Genomic DNA, 20,584 nt, shown 5'->3' on the forward strand with positions numbered 1-20,584 from the left:
ATAGGCCTCTCTCCAGTTCCAGTGAAAGACGTTGTTTGGCTCAGAGAGCTTTATCAGCTGGGTCCTGTACCTGGGCCTTAAGATGCCAATCTTGGGAGTGGGGCTTAAAAATCGATCCACATCAGGTTTGGTATTGAAAGAAAGTTTTCCTGCAGATTATTTGCTTTAAAGCATCCAAAATGTGAATTTAGAGACTATCTGGGATGCAGCTGTGACTATGGTGAAAAATATCTCCTCCAAAATGGAGGAAGTACTTGTTATAGTTGGGAAACATGAGGCTATGATTAAAAATATTAAAAGTTGATTAAAGCAAGCTGAGAATAAAATCTTGGAACAAAAAAAAAAATCATAGAAGCAATGCTGTTAAGAGATAATTTATTATCTCGAAAAGTGGAAATATTAGAAAATTTGCCCAGCCATTGCAACTTACATTTGATTAATTTTCCAGAGCTCTCATCTGCTCCTCCTATGAAAATGTTTAGAAGATTTCTTACTGCATGTTATAAGATGCCACATAGGAATATTCCACCTGTTTCCAAGGTATATTATCTGCACAATTTATAAGAAGCTGGCAGAAGAGCAGCAATTGGAGTTACAATAAGATATGGACTTGGTTAAATTTGACTAGTTTCTTGGAGAAATCTGTAGAGACTCTGTGATGCTCAACATTTTGTTGTCATATCTAGCTTTGGACTCAGAGAAGGTTACTTTGGATTTTACTTAAATTTAAAAGTATGTCTTTTCTTAATTGTAAAGTGAGGATGTTTTCTGATGTCACTGGAAAGACATAAAAGAAGTGTAGCAATTTCTCTTGATGAGACCAGTGCTATTGCAAACTAGAGCTCTTGTCTTTCCCTGGTAAATGTATAGTTAAATAGTTCACCAGGCATATACTTTCTGAGCCTCCCCAGCTTACTTTTTTGAGTGCCAAAGAAAAGTTGAGATGTCCCCTTGCTAAGTTGCTTGTTTTAGATACAGACATCGTAGACCCTCCTTAAAATATCTGACCTGGCTGAGCATCGGTTATTATCCTATAATTTAAGTTATTTCTTCTTGGTTTATGGTATGGAAACCTAGCTTATATACAGGCCTATCCTGTAAAGTGCGGCCGCGTTTACCCTGCTCCTAAGCCGCTTTTTACTCACGTTCCGGCCGCGTTAGCCCTTCCTGCGATCCCGAATCCCCTTTAATCTACTCCTACCGCGTCCTAAATTCCCCGGGCAACCCCTTCCGCCCGCGGCATGTATATTGCATGCAAACGAGCGAATTAGCTCGATATTGCATGCAAACGAGCGAATTCGCTATTCCCTAGCATCCCGTAACCCGCGCTCCGACTATCCCTAGTTTTCCCTGCCGTTTTGTCGCACGTTTAACCTGCAAACTTACCGCCTACCCTGACCCCTGCGGTAGAGGCAGGGGTAAGGGTAGATGGCAAGCTTTCCCCCAGCCCCCGCTCACCTGCCCCGGCCGCGATCATGGGTGCCGGTCTCCATGGCAGCCCCAGTCCTCTCCCCTGCTCCCGAAGCCAAAAAAAAAAAAAAAGCGAAAAAAACGTTGCAGCCCCCCTCCGATGTCCGGACTGGGGCTGCCACGGAGACTGCAACGGCAAAGCGACTTTTCGTTTTTTTTTTTTTGCTTCGCCGCTGTCAGTGTCCCCCCTCCTCTCGGAGCAGGGCGCGAAAAGCAGCCTTGCTCCGGGAGGAGGGGGGACACTGACAGCGGCGAAGCAACGGCGAAGGCAACGGCGAAGCGACTTTTCGTTTTTTTTTTTGCTTCGCCGCTGTCAGTGTCCCCCCTCCTCTCGGAGCAGGGCGCGAAAAGCAGCCTTGCTCCGGGAGGAGGGGGAGACACTGACAGCGGCGAAGCAATGGTGAAGACAGCGGCGAAGCAAAAAAAAAACCAAAAGCAATTTTGGTTTTTTTTTTTCAAAAGCGACAATTTTTTTTTTTTTCCAAAAGCGACTTACTTTTGGGCGGCCATCTTCGTCGGGAGGAGCTACGATCGCATGTGTTCCTGATGATGGCTTCAGAAAAGTAAGTTGGCAGGCGTCCAAAAGCGACTTACTTTTGGGATCTTGACAGATCCCAAAAGTAAGTCGCTTTTGGACACCTGCCAACTTACTTTTCTGAAGCCATCATCAGGAACACATGCGATCGTAGCTCCTCCCGACGAAGATGGCCGCCCAAAAGTAAGTCGCTTTTGGAAAAAAAAAAAAATTGTCGCTTTTGAAAAAAAAAACCCAAAATTGCTTTTGGTTTTTTTTGCTTCGCCGCTGTCTTCACCGTTGCTTCGCCGCTGTCAGTGTCTCCCCCTCCTCCCGGAGCAAGACTGCTTTTCGCGCCCTGCTCCGAGAGGAGGGGGCACACTGACAGCGGCGAAGCAAAAAAACCAAAAGCAAGAAGTAAGTCGCTTCGCCGCTTCACTCTTCCCTCCTCCCCGAGCAGGGCGCGAAAAGCAGCCTTGCTCCGGGAGGAGGGAAGAGTGAAGCGGCGAAGCGGCGAAGCGGCGAAGCGACTTACTTTTTGCTTTTGGTTTTTTCGCTTCCTGGTATCTGTCATTTCAAATGACATTTGAAATGACAGATACCAGCGTGGCGTGAAGCCTTAGGCCCGCGCACCCAGGATACTGTATAGGCGCTCTATCCAGTAAAATGGGTTGCGCGGGACTAAGGCATTACGGACGCGGTTTACATTTACATATAATTAGTGTTCAGGATCGAGCGGTAGGTGAGCTGCACTGTGCGGGCGGTAACCGCGGGTGCCGTAGGCACTAACGCAGCTCTTCCTACCGCTCGGTACTGGATAGACCTGATAGTGAACAAGGAAAAGCACAGATGAGAATTGTTTATGAATCATTGGAAATGACCATTCCTGATTATGTGGTTTACTTGCCTGCTGTTTTCTGAATCAAGTTGATATTGCTCAATATATCTTTCTAGTATTTGTAAAAAGAAAATAAAAAAAAAAGAAAATGAGTATGTAGACTGAAAGTAAAACTTACATGTGCTTTTTCCATTCCCCGAATTACCTCTGCTCTCCCCCTGCCATGGTCTATTTTTGGTATAGCTAAATCTGGCCCCCTAGAAAAGCTAAGTGGATAAATAGCCATGCTGAGGGGTGTAATTTTTACACTTGGTTTCCTGGGTAAATCCCTAAGAAAACTGTCTTCATATGATTTACTTGAATATAATGCCTCAATGGATAAAGCAAATGGCTGGATATCTTTTCCACTAAAGTATGTTGGGGTAATTTTGTCCAAAAAAAATCAAGTGTAACCGAGAGCCATTCTTCGGTTACCAGTATGCCCAGGGAAGCATTAGTTAGAATAGGTTAATGGATGGGGGGTAGGACCCATTCAAATTCCAGTCCCTCCCTTTGAGAGGCCTGGGAAGGGTTGTCCTCCTAGGAGGCTTTATAACAGCTCTCTCCTGAGAGTCTGGAGATAGTCCCTTACAAGTTCTGGAGAGTTAGGAGGTAGTGAGGAGCTTACCTGTTTTGTGCTTTTCAGGCCCAGTCAGAGGGAACAGGCTAACCTAGCCTGGGATTCCTGACCAGGGTTGGGAGGTTATTCCTGCCAGTCTACTCCCTAGCTGATTTGGATACTCCTCTGGGTTGTTTTCGGGGTTTTAAGCTTTTTGTGGTAGGAGCCTCATTGGACATCTGTGCCTTTCTCGGATTCAGGGCACAGGGAACTGTATGTCTGGGATGCCCAGGGATAGTAGACCTGGCCAGAGATGGTGACGCGTTGAGAAGAGCCATTCCAGTGTTATATTCGGTTGAGGAAAAAGGGACATTCAGTTTAACCATCCAGGAGGAAGATTTTTGGCTGCCCCTTCCTACCTGCAATGAAGCAGGGTATAAAAACCTATATCCAGGGATCCCTCCCATAAGGGATCCAGATGAGAGTCAGAGACCGAGATAAAACTAAAGAGTGAAAGAATTGCTAACTGTGAGTACAAGAACTGTAAAGATCCTAGAGGATACTAATCCGGAGTCTTCAGCCCCTGGGAGAGAAGAGAGATTACTCTCTTGTGTAAGGACAGAATTTTGGCCATCAATGGAAGGGGTTTCCAGCCCAGCTTAACGGATGCCCTGCCCTTCGGGACCGCCATCTCACCTAACCCAGGAAGGTGGCAGGATCCCTTGCCCACTTAGATTCCTGCACAGATAGAGAAAAATCCTGTAATTAAGAGAAAAGAGACTGTGGTGCTGGAAACATATTTATTATACCATCTGCAGCAATCTAATTATTTTCATTTTACCCGTTTTTAATTCTGTGGCTCAGAACACTGGTTGCTGTAATAGTAACGTAGTAACACAGTAATGATGGCAGAAAAAAGGCCAAAATGGTCCATCTAGTCTGCTCAGCAAGATTCCCAAGGTAGTAACTGCTGCTCTGTGCAGGTTACCCCCATGTTTCTCTTAAGGGTAGTAACTGCCACTCCGTGCCGGTTTAGCTTTTTTATTTATTCCCATCCTGTAGCCTTTTAGGGATCCACAGTGTTTATCCCATGCCCCTTTGAAATCCTTCAGTTTTAGTCTTCACCACTTCCTCCGGAAGGGCATTCCAGGCATCCACCACCTTCTCAGTGAAGAAATATTTCCTGAAATTGGTTCTAAGTCTTCCTCTCTGGAGTTTCAAATCATGACCCCTAGTTCTGCTAAATTGTTTCCAATGGAAAAGGTTTGTTGATGACCATGGATCATTAAAACCCTTCAAGTATCTGAAGGTTTGTATCATATCACCCCTGCTCCTCCTCCAGGCAGGGCCGCCATCAGGAATTTTGAGGCCCCATACAGCAAGCAGACAGCGACGGCCCGCGCGCTTTGCCGGCGCATACTGTCTGACGCGGCGGTGACGTCACAGCCGCGTCAGACAGTGAACGCTGGCAGGACAGAGCGCGCGGACGAGTCTCTGTCTGCGGTGCTCTGTAAATCAATGCTATGCGTGTCTAAAAGACACGCATAGCATTGATTCTCTCCCTTCTCTGGGGCCCGCACCCAGGGCCGGCTCCAGGTTTCAGTAGGCCCCTGGGTGACAGACTGTCGGAGAGAGCCTCAGTGGGCCTCTTTGCCATGAACTAATACATCCCCCAAGCGCACCTGCCGCCTGGCGGCTGCGGCGGGCCCCCATATGTGGCAGTAGATCCTGGGGCCCCATACTGCAGGCCCAAGAATACTGCCCTGATGGCGGCCCTGCCTCCAGGGTATACATATTCAGGTTCTTCTACCTGTCCTCAATAGTCATTCGATAGAGACCACCCATCATTTTGGTCGCCCTTCTCTGAACTGCCTCCATCCTGTCTCTGTCTCCTTTGAGATACGGTCTCCAGAACTGAACACAGTACTCCAGATGAGGCTTCACCAAGGACCTGTACAAGGGGATTATCACTTCCCTTTTCTTACTAGATATTCCTCTCTCTATGCAGTCCAGCATTCTTCTGGCTTTGGCTATCGCCGTGTCACACTGCTTCGTCGACTTCAGGTTGTTAGACACTATCACCCCAAGGTCTCTCTCCTGCTCCGTGCACATCAGCCCTTCACTCCCCAACGCTTATAGTTCTTTTGGATTACCACACCCCAGATGCATGACTCTGTATTTCTTGGCATATGTTCGACCACTCTTTCAGCTTCCTTAAATCCCGTCTCATTCTCTGTACTCCTTCCGGCGTGTCCACTCTGTTGTAGGTCTTAGTATCATCTGCAAATAGTCAAACTTTACCTTCTAACCCTTCCGCAATGTTGCTGACAAAGATGTTGAACAGAACCGGTCCCAACACTGATCCTTATGGTACTCCACTTAACATCATTCTCTCTTCAGAGTAGGTTCCATTTACCATCACCCGTTGTCTTCTATCCATCAACCAGTATGTAATCCATGCCAACACCTTGGAGCTGACTCCCAAGCTTCTCATTTTGTTGATGAGTCTTCTGTATGGGATCGTATCAAAAGCTTTACTAAAATACAAGTAAATTACATCAAGCGCTCTTCCCTGATCCAGTTCTCTAGTCACCCCATCAAAAAAATCAATTAGATTCATCTGAAAGGACCTTCCCCTGGTGAATCCATGCTGCTTCTGATCGAGCAACCCACCGATTGTAGATAGTTCACTATCCTTTCTTTCAGCAGATTCTCCATTAATTTTCCCACCGAGGTGATGCTAACCGGCTAACCGGCCTGTAGTTTCCAGCCTCTTCTCTGCTCCCACTCTTGTGAAGCGGGACCACCACCGCTCTTCTCCAGTCACTAGGCACTACACCCTTTTCCAAAGATCTATTGAACAGGTCACACAGTGGACCCGCCAGCACATCTCTGAGTGCCCTCAGTATTCTGGGATGAACCTCATTAGGCCCCATGGCTTTGTTCACTTTCAGTTTTCTTAGCTCTTCCCATACATTCTCTTCTATAAATGGAGTTTCGTCTACTCCACCCCCTTCTACGGTCAACACTGAACAGAAGTATTTGTTTAATAATTCTGCTAATTCATCATCTCTCTCCACTCACTGATCCTTATCCCCTTTCAATTTCACTATACCACTATGTTCCTTTCTCCTTTCTCTGATATATCTGAAAAATGTTTTGTCACCTCGCTTTATCTCCTTGGCAATCTTTTCCTCTGCATGACTTTTTGCTTTCTTGATTACTTTTTTCATCTCCCTCAGTTTCCCTCAGTTCCACTTTTTGGGATTTTTTATATTTCTTAAAAGCTGCTTTTTTTACTTTTATTACATCAGCCACCTCCTTTGTGAACTAGATTGCATTCTTATTTCTTTTACTTTTGTTTACTTTTCTAACATACAAATTTGTTGCTTTTGTAATTGCTCCTTTTAGTTTGGCTCTCTGTTGTTCGACCTCCCATTTTCTCCCAGTCTTCAAGTTCTGCTTCCAGATATTTCCCCATTTCGACAAAGTCTGTTTTTTTGAAGTTCAAAACTCTGGTCTTTGTTGCAATTCTCCGGACCCTATTTGCAATATCAAACCATGATGATCACTGGTGCTGAGGTGGACACCCACCTGCACATTAGTGACATTATCCCCATTAGTGAGCACTAGGTCAAGTAAAACTCCCTCCCTCGTGGGTTCCATCTTCAGTTTATGCACAGTGAGGGGCGGATTTTAAAAGGCGCGCGAATAGCCTACTTTTGTTTGCGCTCCAGGCGCAAACAAAAGTACACTGAATTTTAGTAGATACGCGCGGAGCCGCGCGTATCTGCTAAAAACCTGGATCGGCGCGCGCAAGGCTATGGATTTTGTATAGCCGGCGCGCGCCGAGCCGCGTAGCCTACCCCCGTTCCCTCCAAGGCCGCTCCGAAATCGGAGCGGCCTCGGAGGGAACTTTCCTTTGCCCTCCCCTCACCTTCCCCTCCCTTCCCCTACCTAACCCACCCACCCGGCCCTGTCTAAAACCCCCCCTTACCTTTGTCGGGGGATTTACGCCTCCCAGAGGGGGGCGTAAATCCCCGCGCGCGAGCGGGCCTCCTGCGCGCCGGGCCGCGACCTGGGGGCGGGTACGGAGGGCGCGGCCACGCCCCCGGACCGCCCCGGGCCGTAGCCACGCCCCCGTACCCGCCCCCGAAACGCTGCCGACACGCCCCCGAAACGCCGCGACGACCGGGCCCGCCCTGACACGCCCCCCTCGGAGAACCCCGGGACTTACGCGAGTCCCGGGGCTCTGCGCGCGCCGGGAGGCCTATGTAAAATAGGCTTCCCGGCGCGCAGGGCCCTGCTCGCATAAATCCGCCCGGTTTTGGGCGGATTTACGCGAGCAGGGCTCTGAAAATCCGCCCCTAGGAGTTGAGGCAACAGCTTCCTCTGTCTGTAAGGACCAAGTTAAGCTATCTGTTGAAGCTGTGCATGGGAAACGCATAGTGAAGCAGAATATAATATGAAAGATTAAACCATTGGGTTAGAAAAGAAGCAGCATTGTAGTGGCTCCCACTCCTTTGGCTACATCTTTATAGCCAGGCTTCTCCTCATGCAACGCTTCAGACATACAGTCAAATTCAGGAGCGAAGCACAGGCTCCAGACACATTGTTCCACTGACCGCTGTGACTTCTCAGACACTATCCAGATGATCCACAACAAGGCTCTAACCAGTGCCATCTGAACTCTGTCAGCTTTTATCCACGTTGCAAGGTAATTACTTTTAAATTGTTACCAGTGCTACAGACTCAGAATTTAAGCCCACTAACAGCACTACTCTTTATCAAGAAAGTGCAGAGGCTGAAAGCTCACCTCTGCAAATGCAGGACAGTTTAAGGCCTAAGCGGATTGTGACTCACTCAGAAGGCCAGAAACAACTTTGAAGCTGCCAGAGACCAATATCATGAGAAATTAAAGACTGGGAAAAAAATTCAGTGTTAATGTGTAATGTTCGAAGCTCAACAAATAAACAAGCTGTGAGCCAGCTTAGGTTCACTTCCAGAAGCTATTAACTCCTGACACAAGCATACCTCACTTTCCTAACATAGATCATTCAGATGGGAGCTTACAAGAGCATGATCTTCAGAAATATACTGATCAGGAACATAACAGTTTGATTAAAGTGATTATAGTAGAAACAGAATCTCAAACGGAATGTTCAAAAGAAACTGCATCTCAGTGCTCCAGGTCCTCTAGACATACAACAAAATCTTTGAAGTCAGAGCATCGAAATCTATCTTCAACAAGCACAGCTGCCACCAGAATATCTGCTGAAGCAGAAGCTGCACAGGTACGTGCATATTATATGGGAAAGAGACAGCCTTAAAACTAGAATAAGCTAGAGTTGAGCGAGAGCAGATTGCGACCTGCCACTGCTGCTTGCAAAAAAGCCGAGTTAGAAGCTAACCTAGAAGTATTACAACAAGAAAAGGAAGCTGCGGAAGCTAATGCTCACGCCGAGTTCCTCGAAATGGCTGCAGGTCAGGGCAGTGGGGATTGCTAGAGACAATACCTGACAACTCTGCAGGGCTACAGTAAGTCACAACACAGTAAGCCCAGTGCCGGTGCAAGGATCTGCAGCCACCCTAGACGGTGAGAACACCACCCCATCACCTGAGATCTCTCTCTCGCCAACGAATTGCACCACACCGCCATACCTCCACCTTCCCGCCGTCGCCAGCCTCTTTCGCTCTTGATGCCCTGCCTTCTTCCAGCGCCCTAGGCAGCCGCCTAGTCCACCTAATACTCCCACGGCCCTGAGTAAGTCAGAACTCCAAGACAAGCAATATCCATGGAATGACGGAACAGTGAGGCTCATCACCAAGACAATGCATAGCGGAGATGGGAAGATCCATAAAGTTGAAATACGGACTGGCAGACAAGGGACTGAAAAGAACTTTGTTAGACCCAACACTGAAGCAATTCTTCTCTTGGCTCATGGAAAAGCATGAACAATTTGGATTCCTTACACTGACTGTAATTAATGTTTAATTAAAGAAAGATTAATAGTGATATCTTACAATTTCTAGTCCTGGGGGAATTCTGTGCTACTGCGGAATGTTGAATTTGCACAGACTTCTCCCTTCCCGCAGATTTCCTCCCTTGCCTCGCAGAATCCACCGCAGCTGCATGCTTCTCCCTTCCAAATGCTCTGCCAGAAGAGGAAGCAAAAGCGGAAGCATCACGGCACGGGCAAGGTTTGCTGCGCACGGACAGTGGCGCCTTCGCGGGAGAGCAAAGTCATCGCGGCATAGGCGGATCGTATGGAGAGCGGAGGCATTGCAGGACTGGAGAGGTTCCTGCATGGACAGCAGAGGCGGCACAGCATGGGCAAGGTTAGCAAGCTGCACTGTGCTAAGGCCAGGACCCTACAATCAGAAAGAGAGAAAGGGGGAGGGGAAAGAGAGACAGGAGGGGGAGGGGGAAGGGGAAAGAGAGAAGGGAGGAGGAGGGGGAGAGGAAGGAGAAGGGGAAGGGGGAAAGAGAAGGGGAGGAGGAGAGGAAGGGGAAAGAAGAGGAGGAGGGGAGGGGGAGGGAGGAGGAGGAGAGAGACGAGAGGGAAGGGAGAGGTGGAAGGGAGAGAGAGAGGGAGAGAGGGGAGGGTTGAGAGTTTCTAGTGGGGGCTCGAAGTATGAGGGGAGAAGCAAGTTGAATGGGGATGGGCAGAGGCCAAGCGGGATTCATATTTCCATTTGTTCTGGGCCAAAAGTCTGCAGCCTTTGACATGTGTGCCCTGGCACTGGACAGCTGAGCGGACCCTGACTTCCCCCACAGAGGATGCATTTAACCGGTCTGCTGTGCGAGACCGGCCCCAAGGCAGCGGGAGATGTTTGGTTAAATGCGACTCCTGCTGCTGCATGTGAGGCTTGGAGCCTGCTTTCTGATTCAGGTAGCGGCAGCGGTCATTGTCTGCCCAGCTGTCCAGTGCCGTGGGTTGCCAGCAGACCTCATCCTGCTGGCAGCTAAAGAAGAGACCCAGGCCCTGAGAGTGTATGTGTGAGCCAGTGTGGGTGGGTAGGTGTCTACCTGGGAGTTTGTATGTGAGGAGGGAGAGTGTGTGTGTGTGTGTGTGTGTGTGTGTGAGAGAGAGAGAGAGAGAGAGTTGTATGTTGGGAGACAGAACATGTGTGTGATAGATGACATGTGAGAGAAAGCATATGTCTGATTTCATGTAAGAGAGACAGGGAGCATGCTGGGGATTCATCCCACGTCTCCCATACAGCAGTACGTGATGCAGCCACTGGAGAAGCCACTTCCTCTGCAATCAGAGGTGGGGGTGCAGTTGCATCAGAGCCCATGCTGTGAAGGGGCCCAGGCATGGCCACTTAGGTGGAGGGTGGCAACAACTGCAGCAGTCCCTGCCAGCTTGACTCATCTGCCACTGCTGGCAGATGAGCCACATTTCCAGTGACACTCAGGTGGAGGGGTGGCAGCAGCTGCTGCCATTGCTGACAGACGATCCTAGTGCCTCTGAGGGTGAGTGCTGCTGGGCTGAGATCTTTCTCAAATGAAGAAGGTAAACATTCTCTGTTCAGTTTGGTACTCTCTGCCAGAAGGAAATGATTAAGTGAGAATAATGTGAAGGCTCTTTCTTTTCTGTACTATTATTTAAATGAAAATGCTGGACTGCACTGAAATGCAGAATAATTTGCAAAACATACTGTGTTATTTTGACAAATAAATGAGCAGAATTTTGCAGAATTTAGAAAATGTGTGCACAGAATTTTTAATTTTTTGTTGCAGAATTTTCAATTTTTTGGCGCAGAATTCCCTCAGGAGTAAATTTCAGGTGGGGAGTGTCCTGTCTCCATAAGTGCTTTCCTATTTAATTACTGTTGTCCTGCTTCCACAGCAGCCTTTCTGTTTCTGTTACTAATGCTGTTGTTCATGCTTTACTTTGCATAGTTTCTGTATTTGCTATCATACTGTCAACTGGTCACCCTGCATGTTCACAGCTTCTGCGGTATTCAGTGCAATTGGCTGTAAAGGGTTAACTCTGACTGGAAGTAGAGGTGCCTGGACGTTTTACTTGCTTCATGGTTCTCTTTCATCTCTAATCAGCAATGAGTCAGTAGGGTTGCCAACTGTTCTACAGAGCAGGACCAGACACTTGGGGGGGGGGGGGGGGCGCAGAGGCCCAGACGCAGCCAACCCCCTTTTTTCCCTTTCAAATTGAGCATAGATTTTTTCATACAGATTTTGCCTGCCTGCCTTTGGGGCTTGGTTCGACTCTCCTCTTCCTCTGCGACTCACAGGAGGGCAGCGCAAAGTAGCAACAAGTGCGGCACAGCTAAGGAGAGGCAGAGGAGGAGGAGAGTCAAACCAAGCCCTGAAAACAAGCAGGTGATTGGAGCACTGCCAGGCTGCCACCACTGATTGGCCTCTGGCCTTCCCTGACAACCTGCAAAACCGGGCTGTCTGGTCAAATACTGGGCACTTGGTCACCCTACTGGTCAGGCCTATGGGAATCAGCAGCTAACCTGGCCAGCCCTGCATAATTACTTTCTTTTTACCTGTCTTTATTTCTGTGGCCCAGACTACTCTGTTCACTGTAATCTTCAGTTTATGCACATTAAGACTCTTATTTGCTTTACATGTTAATAGAATTTGGAGTTGAAGAAGTGGCCTCTGTCTGTGAATAAGGACCGAATTACGCTATCTGTTGAAGCTGTGCATATGAAAAGTATAGCGGAGACAGAATAGAAACCAAAATTAACCAGCCAGCATACTGAAAAACACAGGTGTTCAGGTGACCTTATAGTTGGGTTTTCAGTATATCCACAATGAATACACCGTACATCTCATACATATTCAATGTGAATATTCTGAAAAACCAACTGTCTGTGGAATCACCAGGACAAGTCTGGGAAATTCTGTTGCAAATAGGTCTTTTATTTTTTTTTTAGTGACTACTATTAGAAAGCTAATGGAAGAGTAGCCTAGTGCAGCGGTTCTCAACTGGTGTGTCACCAAGCACTCGCAGGTGTGTCACCACACTTCCTGGTCTCCCTCTGGCCCAGCTGCTCCTCCTGCCCCAGCGAGATCCAAACTCTATCTCCACCCGGGCTTAAAATGCTGATAACCCGAGGGGAACACAGCAGGAGAGCTGGAAGAAGCACTCAATGCCACTAACAGCATGGTCTCTTCTTCTCGCCCCGCCGCGGCCTGGAGGAAGAGGATGTGGTGTGCAGCGGCCACACACAGGAAGAAGAGGCCATGCTAGGTACAAATGCAGGCAGCATCAGCCCGAAGGAGAAGAGCAGTGAGGCCCGGAGCAATGTCAGCCTGCGTGGCCGATGGGACTCCTTTCTCGAGGCCGAGAGGACAGGAAGAGGAGATTGTTGCTGCCGCTAGTTGTTCTTCGGTGGGGGGAGAGAGAGTGAGTGAGTGAGCATGTGTGTTGGAGACCCTGTGTGTGTTTGTGTGTGTGTGTGTATGCGAGTGAGGCAGCAAGTGTGTGAGTGAGGATGTTTATATGAAAGACAGCACGTGTGTGTGATTGAGAGCCTTGGTGTGTGAGAGAGACAGCATGTATGTAAGGGCGTGACTAAGAACCGGTATGTGTAAGTGAGAGAGAGCATGTGCGTGTATGATTAAGAGCCTATAGGGTAGATGTTAAAACGTGCGAGCGCGCGCACATGGATGCACCGATTTTATAACATGCGCGCACTGGCGAGCGCGTGTTATAAAATACGTGGGCCGTGTGCACATACGTGCCGGATTTTATAATCTGCGTGCGTATGTGCGGGTGGCGTGCACAAGGGGGGGGGGGGGGGGGTGTTAAAATATGCAAATTCGCACGGCGACAAGATCGGGGCTTCCCCAGTCTGCTCCAATTTAGGAGCGGACTGGGAGGGAACTTTCCTACCCCCTGCTCCCTTCCCCTCTATTCCCCACCCTCTAACTCACCCTTTTTTTTTTGTTTTACCTTTTCTTCTATGAGTCACTTTAGGGCCCGACCTGAAGTAACTTGTGTGCGCCGGCAGATGGCATTCGAGGCTCCGGGACAGACATGAATGGCGCTGTCCTGGCCCACCCTCCGGTCCACCCCACTCCGCCCACTGGACCGCCCCTCCCTGCCCCCCAGGACCACCTCTTCATAGAGGACCAGCTCTTGTGTGTGTAAGAGGGGTTGTGCGCAAGGCCCGGCTGCACGCGTAAGCCCCGTTTTTTATGCGCAGGGTTGTTTTTTTTAAATCGGCCCGTATGTGTATAAGACAAAGAGAGAGCGCATATGTGTGATTGGGAGCCTATGTAAGTGAAAGAGAGCATGTGCATATGTACGTGATTGAGAGCCTCTGTGACAGAGGAGAGAGAAGAGAACATTGCAAACATCCTTCCCCCCTCCTCCTAATTCACAACAATCTCAGGGCACCTGGAAATTGAACATGTGGCTGAGGATGGAAAGATTGACAGGACAAAGAACTGACGGAAGACTGACGTGAACGGCAGGCACTTGGGCCTCAAGGTGGGAGGGGAAACTTGGATTCAATTTATCTTGTTTTAACACAAGATCCTCCCATAGATTCAAGCACTTTGGGGATTGAGACTGTCTGGGTTATCTGTAAATAGAGGACTTTACTAATGTACGGGGAGACACGCAGGAGTAGTTCTGTAAAAGAGGGAACTACTACTCCGTGTCTCCCAGAGATACCATAATTGCTTTTTGATATGCAATAATAAACCTAAGTTTGTTTCTACTAAATTTGGTAAGGTACCTTTGTGTTCATGGGGCAGCGCCTTTAAACTGATTTAATGCTTAACACATGATGGGAAAAAGGTTGAGAACCACTGGGTCCAACAGTTAGAGCAGCAGGCAAAGAACCTGGAAAGCCAGGGTGCAATTCCTGCTCATGCTCCCTGTGACCTTAGGCAAGTCACGTCATCTTCCTTTGCCTCAGGTACAAACTTAGCGCCCTATTTACAAAGCACTTTTCCCATAGACACTAAATAGGAGAAAACCTTTAGTAAACAACCCAATCAGATTGTAAACCCTCTGAGGAAAAATGAAATACCTACTGTACCTTAATGTAACTCACTTGAGCTACCAATGAAAAGGCATGAGCTAAAGGTATCTAATAAATAAATAAAAATGAATATATATATATATGCAATTAACAGAATATTAAAAATGGAATAGTAAAGGGAAGCAATGCAGTTCTAAAGTAAAACTTAAGAAGTACCTTTTGAAAGTGAGGAGGGCATCATGCCTGGAGGTTGGCCATGTGATTTGTCAGGGCACCGGAGAGTCTACACTACTGCCAGAAGGCAGCCACATCATTGGAGGGCCAGCCGGCTGCATCATCTGAAGGAGCTCTGCCCCCCTCAAGAGCTAGTCCCAACCCCAATCCACAGAGCCTTGCTCGTCCTGGCAACGGGCCAGGTCAAGATGTGCAGTAACACTGCATTACATGCCCTGCCTGCTGCTGGTGCGTTACACCTAATGCAACAGAAGTTACACAACATAGGGCAAGCACGATGCATGTGGTGCCAAACTCACAGGCTTCTCCAAGATATGTGAGTGGAAGGCTTCTAAGTGACTGCACGTTAGCAAAAATTGGACAATTTACAAGAGAAACAGGTCTCACCTCAGAAAGTCTAGCATGCCTTAAAACAGAAAATGAAACAAAAACAAAACAAATACTACATTGGCCATCACATCTGACTTTGCAGTCACACACCAAGCAAGAAATGTACTGAGAACAGATTCTGTTTTGCAACAATTAGTCCTGAGCTCCTGCAAACCTGTTTTCTTCTACTTTGTGTGCCAAATCCTGTCACTTTTAATCTGGCATCATTTCCTCTTTTCATTCATGCTACAAGCAGGCCTGCTGCTGCGTGCCTCAAGAGACTTGTTCTACATAAACTGGCAGCTACTTCCTCAGTTTCTTTCATCAAAGAAATTGATATTCCCGAGTGAAGAATCTGTCACTTTAATAGTAAATGATGGCAAATAAAGACCAAAATCATCTATCCAATTTGCCCAGCAAGGTGTTTAGGGTTGTAATTGCTGCTCTATGCAAGTTATCCCATGCTTTCTGTTTAGGGTTGTAAGTGCCACTCTGTGCAGGTCACCCCCATGCTTTCTGTTTAGGGTTTTAAGTGCCACCCTGTGCAAGTCACCTCCATGCTTTCTGTTTAGGGTTGTAAGTGCCACTCTGCGCAGGTCACCTCCATGCTTGAGTGTGCATGCGTGTCTGTGTAAGATCCTATATGTGTGTGTGTGAATGTTTAAGAGCGTGTGTGTGTGTGTGTGTGTGTGAGTGTCTGTGTCTGGTGAGAGCCTGTATGCCTATGAATGTGTCTGTTTGAGAGCTTGTGTGTTTGTGTGCCTGTGAAAGCCTATGTATCACATATAGGCTCCCAAAGGCACTCACACATACACATACAGAGGCCAATGCAATACTGTGCACTCAGGCTAGTGCACTGGTTAACCCGTGGTTGGGGACTCATATCATCTGTTCATCAGTTCAAGAAATCCTTAAAAACCTACTTGTTTCATAAAGCCTTTAACATTTCTTCTTCAAATTAAACATTAAAAACTTCCCCTCCTGACGCCTCCAGACCCTTGTCACTACACACATCATTTTCTGGCTCCTCCTTTCCCACCCCCCCTCTCCTTTCCCCTCCAATACCCTAAATTTACATTTAAAGCGAGTTACGGCACTTCTGTTTGATAGGAGCTCATTGTTTGTCTGCTGATTGTCTGTAGAAATGTGTTTATTTTATTGTTTTTATCAGATTATGTATGTTTTAAACTGTAAACCATTTTGACTAAATTTGTATTTGTAAAGGCGGTATACAAACATTTTTAAATAAATAAATAAAAATAAAGTTTTGGACACACATCCATAACCCTTTATGCAATAAAGCAGTAAATACTGCTTTTTTTGTAGTTCCTCCGACTTAATTTCGTGGCGATATTAACGAGCCTCCATTTTCCTTACCCATGGCTGTGCACAGGTTAAGAAAACGGATGCTCGTAAAATTGAGCATCCATTTTCCTATCTAACACACAGCCACTTCTCCTGGGCGCCTGATGCTGAGGAGGCACTAGGGACGCACAATTTCCCCTAGGGTCTCCTTTTTAACGCAGCGGCTCATTCGCCTATTGCATCGCATGCACGGGAGAGGTGGATGGGCCTGCGTTAGGAAAGTGGATGCTCAATCATAAGCACCCGTTTTTCACACAGCGATATTGCATCGGCCTGATATTGTATCTGTGAGGGTGAGGGAGCCTGTGTATGTTAGAGAGAGGTGCGAGAGAATAAATATGTTATTGTGCATGTGTGTGAGAAAGAAGAGATAGTTTGGGAGGTCCTACCTCCCCCAATCTATGACAATCTCAGGGTGACTGGAAATTAGAAGATCCCAGGTATGGAGAGCAGATGATTTTTTAATTCTTATGTTTTAATTATTGGGTGTAATTTGATGATTCTGCTCTTTCGAAATATTTAATTTTTTTTTGGGGGGGGAGGAGGAATAGAACATTTTTTAATTGTTTTGAAATATTTTATTGATGTTTGGAAGATTTTGAATATTCTAATCATTAACTGGTTTCAAACAATCTTTTTATGAATATGACTTTACTATTATGATTGATGTTTTTTATTTCTTGATTTTATTATTTAATGTTTTATGAAGAATGGTACTGTCTCTGTTTTTCCATTGATGCTCTGCATGTAGAGTCTGGCTTGTTGTGGATTCCAGTTCATATCTTCTCAGCACATTTCTGATTATACTTTCTGATCTCTTTATTCTGTATTTGGTCAGAGTCTCTCTCTGATCTGCATGTGATTGAGGTGAGGTATTTTGCTGGCATGCAATTTCTGTCTAGGGATCTGTAGGAGCCTGGTTTCCTAATAATAGTTTTATTGATGTTCTAGGGCCTGGTGTAATATGTGCAGTGTTGCCTTTTCATAGATAAGGTTGTTAGGGTCGTTTTGATATGGGAGGTTTACTATATTGTAATGGTTATTCTGTTTGTTCATGGCTTTCTGAGGGCCAAGTCCACACCCAGCATACATTACAAAACGTCTAATTCCATCAGAGTTTCTTTTTTGTAGAGTTTTCTGGTTGGCACCACAGGAGTGCATGTAAATATAATATGCATGTTGTAAGTGATATTTTTGCCTCATAAGATTGTACTTTTGAATGTTCTTTTTCTTGTAAAATTTGTTATAAAAGCATAATTTGTGTCTGGTGTAGGAGTGTGTGTGGGGGGTGGGGTGGCGTGTGTGCAAGGCTGTAAAGGTTTGCCTAGAATACCTAATACCCTTCCCTATCCATGCGCTCGGGGGGGGGGGGGGTGGGGGGGGATTGTCAGTTTTTAAAAATATAGGGAGGATACAATAATTGTGCACAGAAAACGGACGCTCAGTGTTGGGCGCTCGTTTTCCTGACACGCGCCCAGCCACCTCTCCTGGGTGCGCAATTCAATATTTAAATGAGGGGTCGAACTGAAAAGGAGGCTCTAGGGAAAAATGTGCGTCCCTAGCGCCTCCTCGGCGTCGGCCCCCAGGAGAGGTGGCTGTCAAGCGGGCTGGGAAAACAGAAGCAGCCCTTTTCTCCTGCTCCCTGTGTGAACGTGCAGAAGATACAGGGCCTGGACCGTGTATCTCGTGTATGTATTGGGCGCCCAGGATTTCTTTTTTTTCAAAACTTTTTCCTATTTAAATAAATGCTGCTTTATGTGGTTCCTCCTATTTAGCATTGCGACTATACTATTAGGAGGAATCACAGAAAGCAGGAGTTTTCTTTTTTTTTTTCAGTGCGCCCTTGAGCGTGCCATGCTAAAATCTGCCGCGTTGCAAGGGCATCTTGGCCACGAGAAAAATTTGTGGGATCGCGGGGATTAGCTAATTTACATGAGATGAGCGCTATTAGCTGCACGGTGATTTGGATGTGCGTTTTGGACGCGCTAATCCCCGTACTGGATCGGGGTTTATGGGACGCGCGTCCAAAACGCCCGTCCAATCGCATGTTAAGCAGGGCGCAGCGGCTAGTGCATGGTACTGCATTGGCCGCTTAGACTGCAGGCCGGAGCTGGGCTTTATTTGATGGGCCCGGGACAGGCACTGAATGAATTGGGGTGGAGACAGCGCAGTACTTTTTCGTACACGGCAGCAGAAAAGCGAGCACCTGCTCTGCTCTCCAAGCAACTAGAACATGAAACCCATTTTGTAAAATGCCATCAACTTAATAATTATTAAATAATAACTGTAGATCCCCCATATCATGCACATTACCAAGCCGTAATGTAGAAGCCTGTGTGAGAAGTGAATTTGGGTCAATGAGGTTTATCTTCGCAGTTCTCTCTCTATTTAGCTGGCTCCGGTGATTTGATTCTGACAAAGAAGAGGACTTACAGCTAGAAATTGAACAAGACACAATACTGATTTTGGGAACTGAGAGGGCTCTTCAGTGATTTACATGATATTGGACAGCACAACGTTATACCATTCTGACACCAAATCCAAAGAAAAACAGGGACACATCTGAATTTTCATCATAGTACAGACAATTCCATGAAATCAACATTCTACCGTAAACATAGAAACATAGAAATGAAGGCAGAAGAAGACCAAACGGCCCATCCAGTTTCGCACTTTTTTTTTTTCATACTTATCTGTTAAAGCTTGACTGGTACCTGATATACTACTCCCTACACCAGGTGGAGGTTTGAAGCACTACTCTAGAGGCTGCACTCTAGTAAAGGGAAGGGCTCATCTGGGAGTTGAACCAAGGACCTCTCGCACGCGAAGCCAGAATCATACCCCTAGACCAATGAGCCACTAAACAAAACATCTTGCCCAAGGACGCATTTAGACTGCCTTCTCTGAGGACTGAACTCAGGACCTTCAGATTATGAGACTGACGCGCTGCCTGCTGCGCTAAGAAGGCAGCGCGTCAGTCCAGCTATAGTACAAATGCAGTATTTGCTTTCACCATTGTTAGAGGGAGAAACAAACCAATAACCTTCTAAATAAGTTCTGTTAAAATGAATGTTCAGATTAGCCAGGGGTGCTGAACAGCACACATCAGAACCATTTAGATTATTTCCAGACTCAATAGGGCACGAAACAAAAGACATTTTTACAACTGTTGTTTGCTTCACTTGACCCAAAGATAATAGTTTTGCTTGCTTCCTTCCTTCCTTCCTGGTTTCCACCCCATGCAAGAACTGAGTGCACTATAACCAGAAAGCTATTAAGAGAAGCTCTTGCCTTGTATTGTAGTGAACAAACGGTTAGGGAGAGCCATTTACGCAGAACAACTTCTTCCCGTGCTGTCTTGATGTATCTGTGGAGTTAGTGAACTGCCAGCATCGCTTATTTTACGCGTCACTAGAAAATCACCAGCGCAATACACCAGCATCCCAAAATCCCCACAGAAGGCACAAAAGTGAGTCCCATTTCCAAAAAGTAAAGCTACAACGAAAGAACTGTCTCGCAAAATGTAAAAAGGAAAGAAGACAGTTTTAGATTAAAAAAAAGGAAAACCAATGGTAAAGCATGCTTGCAGAAATAAAGAAAAGACACTGCATGGCTGATATCATTAGAAGGGAAATATCTGAAACAGCAGCAGGCTTCTCTGGTACTTTCTTGGGTTACCAGTAAGTCCTGGATGTTTAGCATCAGTCCACTAGCTAGAGCCGGATGGATAAATGGAGGATCCATTCAAATGCAGACTCTCCTGTGGAGTCTGGAATGGCTTCCAGCTTAGTGACGGTATATAACAGCTTCCCAGCTACAGCTCGGGAGGCAGTCTTTTTTGGTTAGTATGAAGTACAGAGATAGAGAGAGAAGTTTAGTTTTTGTTATTTTTCAGGCCCAGCCAGAGGAGCCGAGCAAGCCCTGATTGGTGGTTCTGCTCAGGGTCAGGAGGGTTTCTGCCCAGCAAGTACACAACCTGTCTGGTGGGAGATTCTCTCCGAGTGCATTTTTTGGACTTTGAGTAGATTTTTAAAAGATTTACGAGCGTGTCCGTGTGAGCGTGCTACCCTGCGCGCGCACAAGGATGCGTGATTTTATAACATGCGCGTGCCAGTGCGCGCATGTTATAAAATCCGGGACACGCGTGCAAGGGAAGGTCGACTTTGGCCACTTTTGCGTGGCAATGCATCGGGGCCTTCCCCAGTTCCCTCCCAGTCCGCTCCAA

The 20,584-nt window shown here is 46.8% G+C and overlaps 1 protein-coding gene and 2 non-coding genes across 3 annotated transcripts in view; all 3 read right to left on the minus strand.

Moving 5' to 3' along the window:
• GHR (growth hormone receptor) overlaps positions 1-20,584 on the minus strand; it is a 531,792-nt gene that overhangs the window by 180,905 nt on the left and 330,303 nt on the right.
• TRNAA-CGC lies at positions 19,146-19,217 on the minus strand. The gene has a single exon. It is a non-coding gene; the product is annotated as a tRNA-Ala (tRNA).
• Positions 19,255-19,327, minus strand: TRNAM-CAU. The gene has a single exon. It is a non-coding gene; the product is annotated as a tRNA-Met (tRNA).

Source organism: Rhinatrema bivittatum, chromosome 1 (genome assembly GCF_901001135.1).
Source record: "Rhinatrema bivittatum chromosome 1, aRhiBiv1.1, whole genome shotgun sequence".
NCBI lineage: Eukaryota > Metazoa > Chordata > Amphibia > Gymnophiona > Rhinatrematidae > Rhinatrema > Rhinatrema bivittatum.